The 6,000-nt window shown below is 50.9% G+C and overlaps 1 non-coding gene across 1 annotated transcript; it reads right to left on the minus strand.

Annotated features, from left to right (window-relative positions):
- Positions 1-341: 341 nt before the first annotated feature.
- LOC126012323 (U6 spliceosomal RNA) lies at positions 342-444 on the minus strand. Its single transcript, XR_007496838.1, has one exon. It is a non-coding gene; the product is annotated as a U6 spliceosomal RNA (small nuclear RNA).
- Positions 445-6,000: the final 5,556 nt, after the last annotated feature.

Below are 6,000 nucleotides of genomic sequence, written 5' to 3' on the forward strand. Positions count from 1 at the left end.
CCTGAGCCTGCCAGGAGTAACCCCTGAGGACCTTTGGGTGTGAGCCCCTCAAAAAAAAAAAAGGTTTTGATGGTTGAGTTTTGGTCATACAATATTCCCTCAACCATCCCTTCACTAGTATTCATTTCCCACTACCAGTGTCCCCAGTTTCCCTCCCATCCCACCCACAGCCTGCCCTTTTGACAAATGCTTCTCTCTCTCTCTCTCTCTCTCTCTCTCTCTCTCTCTCTCTCTCTCTCTCTCTCTCTCTCTCTCTCTCTCTCTCTCTCTCTCTCAGCTCCATAGTTGCTGTACTATTCCTTCCTTTCAGTCCCTAAATCTTGTTCAGAGTGATAATTCCCAACTATGATTGTCATGGTGGTAAAATGTCATCTTTGCGCAGGAGCCATGCTAATCTTCTCTATATCGTTCCAATTTTAGTATATGTGCTGCCGAAGTGAGCACATGGTGATAAAATGGACCCATCTCTGAGAGGCAAAATTGACTGAATCTGACAAAAGACAAAGTACCCATATCCCCTGACGGTTTTCATCTGTCTTCAGAAATCTGAAGATCCAGCAGACGTTCCGGCCTTCAGGCCAGCTCTCTCCACATCCTGTCAGGAAGCGCAGGAGACACCCACTCCCACTGCAGTGCCAAACTGTGTCACTCGGACACTGCTCTCAGGGGTTTGACCAAAAGCCTCAAGTATCAGGACAGGATCAAGTGAGGACTTGGGAGCTGATGTCCTGAACAAGGTTCTTTCAGCAAATAGACCAGGAAAGTCATGCAGCCCCTTGACACTGCAGCAAATTACCTAAAAGGGCCTTTGACAGCCTTGGTTGGAATTGGGAGTTCTTTAGTGTAGCCAAAGCAGGCCAGGATGGGGCCAAGGGGGGATGTGGTAGGCCCAAGACAGAGATGGGCAGGGCTGACAGAACCTTCACCTCAGTCTCCTGGGTGATTATGTGCGTGAGGGCAGACACAGCCTCAGGGTGTCTGTGTCCCTGTGGGTACTTTCAGTGGGGCGCAATGGGGTGGCCAGTGGGTGACCAGGACAGAAACAGGAACTTGAGGTCCCTGTGAGAAGCTGGTAGTGAGATGCAACCATATGAGGCCTCTAACTTGGGCTCTGAGTCCTGTGTCAGATAATCAGTGTTGGGGTGTCGGCACCCCACAGGTGAAGGGATAGGGCTGTGTGAGTGGGTTAGACATTCTGGTCCCCATTATGTGAAGTGGAGGCTCAGCTGGGAGTGGGGGCCACAGAAGGGACTTGAGAGGCACCTTGGGAAGGTTCTGAGCTCATTGGTGGCCCCTAAGAGAGTGGCAGTCTGGGGGGGGCAGGAATGAGGGGCTGCAGCCCCCCAGAACCGGCACACTGGGGCTTTTCTCTTGCCATCTGGGCCCTACAGTGCCCTCTGGCTACAGTACCATAGCCACTGGTGTCCCCAAATCTCAGGCTCATCCCTGGTAGTGACTGTGTGAGGCCCACCAGGAAGGCCACAGAGAAGCGGGATCTTGTGCTGAGAGGATGGCGTTCCCCCCAGGAATGTGCTGAGAGGATGGGGTTCCCCCTCAGGCACAATTTACCCCATCTGGGAGGTCTGGTGAGAGAAGTCATGGGTGGACCATGAGGTGATGTTCCTATCACCTCACAGGCGAGGTGAGCAGGTGTCTGCATTAGAGGGTCCTTCTGGGTGTCCCGTTGGGCAGAACCTGTGCCCCAGGGAGCTGTAAGAAACCTGGATATGCTGGAATGAGGAGCCTAAGGAGAGCTTGGAACCTTGTCTAGTCCCAGAGAATCTGGCCTCAACACAGGCCAGCCCAGGCCCCCCAAAGCTTTTGGGGTGGTCATATCCTTCCCTGGGCTGGCCCAGCTGCCCATCAGGCTATGAGGGACACGTGGCATTCTCATGAGGCCATAGCACCCAGAGTCAAGGATAATGCCTGTCACTTGAGGTGAGGGGCTGAGGAAAAAAAGGAATATGCAGGGCCCTGGGTGTCAGAGGTGTTAGGATGACATGGCAGCCTTTCCCCACCTCACATTTGTCCCTGAAGTAGCACCCAGGAAGTTTCCAATCTCCTGACTACTTGGTTTAGGAAATAGCTTCAGGCATTTCTAGGGTCTCCAAAGGTAGGTCCCCAGGATGAGAACAGAAAAGAGGCCTCTGGTGTCTGTCTCCCATGCTGGGAGCCCAGGATTCTGGCACTGTCTCTAAGCCCCAACATCAGGAGGCAGCACCATAAAACCAGAAGCTTCACCAGAGCTTCATGTGGGGCCCAACTTTCGTTTTGGTGGAATTTTCTAGAAAGAATCCTGAGCCCTGTCTTGGTCAAAGGTCATGGCGATGTTTGGAGCAAGAGCTGGAAATTGCGTGGTCTGAGTGGTGGTGTTTGTCCTTCCCGTCTCTGGCTCCGGTGTTTGTTTGCATGTTGGTTTCTTTATCTTTTACCTTCCTCCCACTCTTCCCGCCCTCATCCCTCGCTTCCTGTGTGTTTTTCCAGGGTGAGTGACTTTCTGTTTATCTCACCATAAGTCTTACATGCCCAGGTGATCATGTAGGTGTGCATGTGCTTATAATTCTCCCTCTTGTGTTTATAAAATTATCAGTATACCGCTTCCTTGCTTTTCTTCACCACACCTAGGAATAATAGCTCTTAGAAACCATCCTTAACACATACAGAGCTCTCCAAGGCCCACTCACTTGGCCAATTTCCCATCTGGCCACCTTGGTTCAGCTTTTTGCTATTTCCAAGGCCACAGTGAACTTCCTGTCCCACATCTGGGGGTTCTACCTGGAGTTGAAGTCTTAGAAGAGGAACGGCCGAACCTTCTGTGTGTTTCTGCTTCAATAATATTGTCCTGTTGCCTTTAGCAGAATTGGAAACTGGGTTCTATCCCCGATACTCCACATGGTCCCCGAGCACTTCTAGGAGTAAGCTTAGAGTAAGCTCCGAGCAGCATTGGGTGTGTCCCACAGAAAAGCAACAACAACAGCAACAACAACAAAATCAAAGTGAAGAAGGTTGGAAAGGGGCCCACCCTTGAGCAAGACAGGCTTGGACGGGTTAAGGACCCTGAAAGTCTAGCTGTGGAACAGGATGAGGACTGGACCCTTGGGATCTAGCTGTAGAACAGATCCAGAACCCGATTCAGATACATTCCTTTGGAAAAGATGGAACTGAAACCCATGGGATGGAGTGATAACACAGTGGGTTTAATAAGAAAGAGAGAAGGAAGGATGGAAGGGAGGAAGGAAGGAAGGGAAAGGGCGGAAGAAAGGGAAAGGAAGGAAGGAGAAGGGAGGGGGGAGGGAGGGAGGAAGGAAGAAAGAAGGAAGGAAGGAAGGAAGGAAGGAAGGAAGGAAGGAAGGAAGGAAGGAAGGAAGGAAGGAAGGAAGGAAGGAAGGAAGGAAGGAAGGAAGGAAGGAAAAACTAATGAAAACAAAGTCATTTTGGAAGCAGCAGTGGGTCCCAGCCACTAGCAATGTGGCAGAATCGGTGAATTCACATTATTTGGAGAGAACCTTTGTGTCCAGCGGTGTTGGAAAGACAGACATGGGCCTGGGCCATCCACATGGCACTGTCACAGCAACTCAGCACCTGAAAACCATAGATGTCTCCCTGGCCTCTGTTTTGGCATCTCTTATGGTCCCCAACAGTCCATCTTTTATCTAGATCCATCTCTGACCTCAATGGCAGGAAAGGAAGGTCCTTTCTCAGTTGGTTCACCCTCAGGTCCTGCAAATGGCAATGGAGACCACGATGGCCTTGTTTCCCTGTGGACCATTCGTGCTGACAAACCCTCCTGTCATGCTTCATCATCCCTGTCCATGCACTTGAACTTCTGGGAGAGAATCAGTTTAAGGTGCTCAACCTTGTAGCTGGTGGATACCGCAGGCTCAGCCATGAGACAGAATCACCTCTCTCATTGCCACCCACAGACTGAGGTGCTGCTCTCCCCTCCACGGCCCCCTTGTAGCACCCCTCCAACTTCAGGGGAGTCATTAGAGTCTGTGTGGAGATTTCAGATCACAGCCTGGAGGTGGGGGTTTTCAAGTCTGTGACAGCATCCTGCCCGCTCCATATTTGGCCAGAGCAAAGACTGCAACCCCCTTATTCCTAAAGTGCCTTTAGGAATGGGGCCGGGAAGGTGGTGCTAGAGGTAAGGTGTATGCCTTGCCAGCGCTAGCCTAGGATAGACCGCGGTTCGATCCCATAGCGAGGAGTAACCCCTGAGCGTCCAATGGGTGTGCCCCCCCCCAAAAAAAAGGAATGGATTTGGGGCTCTCTTGGATCTGCCTCCATCTTTATTGAGAGATACTTACTGTTTATTTTGTCCTCAAGTCCCTTGTTGTGCTCATACACACACACACACACACACACACACACACACACACACACACACACATTTTCCATGACATCCCATTGCTCTGTTCAGCAGCCATCAGCTTAAGGCTGGAAAGAGCCTGACCTGGTTTGGTTTTAGACTCACATTCATTTAATCTCTGCCCACCTGGGAAGTTCAGGAGGGTCTTCAACCCTGTTACCTTCTGCGGCTGGTGTGGTTTCAGCTCCAGTGTGAGAAGGTGAGGCAGGGGTCTCAAACTCGCAGCCCGAGGGCCACAAACGGCCCTCCATACAATATTTTGTGGCCCTGCCCTAGAGGAATCCTTTTTTGTTTTGTTTTGTTTTGTTTTAGTTGTTTGGGTCACACCCCCCAATGTTCAAGGCTTACTACTGACTTTGCACTCAAGGATCACCCCGACTTTGCCTCCTGCGGCCCCCAGGTAAATTGAGTTTGAGACCCCTGGCTGGAAATCACCTGACTGCCCGCTCTTCGAGTTTGCAGTGGTGGAATGTGGAGGAAGGCTACATAAAGACGCCTGCAAACACACAAGAGCTCTCTGGATAATTTGGTTGGTTGGTTGGTTGGTTTGGGGGCCATATCTGGTGGTGTTCAGGGCTTACTCCTGGCTCTGTGCTCAGGGGTCATTGTTTGAGGTTTAGGAGTGTTATTTTAATATATTGAGACTGTTCACTTGTGTGTTGGGAAGGCGAGGGTGAGGCCTCTCTCGGCTAGGCCCAGCTTCTGCAGACCCTATGGCCTGGCAGGTCTGAAGGTTTGCAGGATGATGGCGGAGACATTCCCAAAGAAGTCAGATGAAGTTCCAGGAGTCAGCCGGCTTTATTTCACGGTCCTAATTGCCATGTTCATTTTCTCACACATGACTTCTATGCTAAGCCTTTACCTAGTAGCCACATCTCTGTTCCTTCTCTAGCTCTCTTGACCTCTGTCTTCCGTTCAGCTGCTCTTCAGACTTCGTTGCTGACTGAAAACTCCCCTTTGCTGATTCTCCTTGTTGATTCTCTCTGCTGATTTTTCCTTCTCTCTCTACTTCTTTTTTTTTTTTTTTTTGGTTTTTGGTTTTGGGGTCACAGTCAGCATCGCTCAGGGGTTACTCCTGGCTCCACGCTCAGAAACTGCTCCTGGCAGGCTCGGGGGACCATGTGGGATGCTGGGATTCGAACCACCATCCTTCAGCATGCAAGGCAAACGCCCCACCTCCATGCCATCTCTCTGGCCCCTCCCTTCTCTCTCTAACTCTCCTTATCCTCTCTCTCTCCCCAAGCAGACTCTTCTTCCTGCCCATTTCAGGTGTGGGTTGTTCTAATCATTCAAGTGGGATAAATAAGAATAATATCTGACTGCCTTGTGAATTTCTCCGCTGTCACCCTACAACCTTCAGACCCGCCAGGCCATAGGGGCCACAGGAGCTGGGCCTAGCCGAGAAAGGCCTCACCATCGCCCTCCCAACACATTTGTGAACAGTCTCAATATATTAAAACAACATAGGAGACTATATGGGATGTCAGGGATCAAACCTGGGCCAGCTGCATGCAAGGCACGACCCATCTGCTGTCCTGTCGCTCTAGCCCTAGGAGAATTGTTTTCTTCTCCTGAAGTTGCTTTTGTGTTCCCTGGGTGCCAGCTCAGATGGCCAGAAGTGGCTTCAGGTG

This window comes from Suncus etruscus, chromosome 6 (genome assembly GCF_024139225.1).
Source record: "Suncus etruscus isolate mSunEtr1 chromosome 6, mSunEtr1.pri.cur, whole genome shotgun sequence".
In the NCBI taxonomy this organism is placed as follows: domain Eukaryota; kingdom Metazoa; phylum Chordata; class Mammalia; order Eulipotyphla; family Soricidae; genus Suncus; species Suncus etruscus.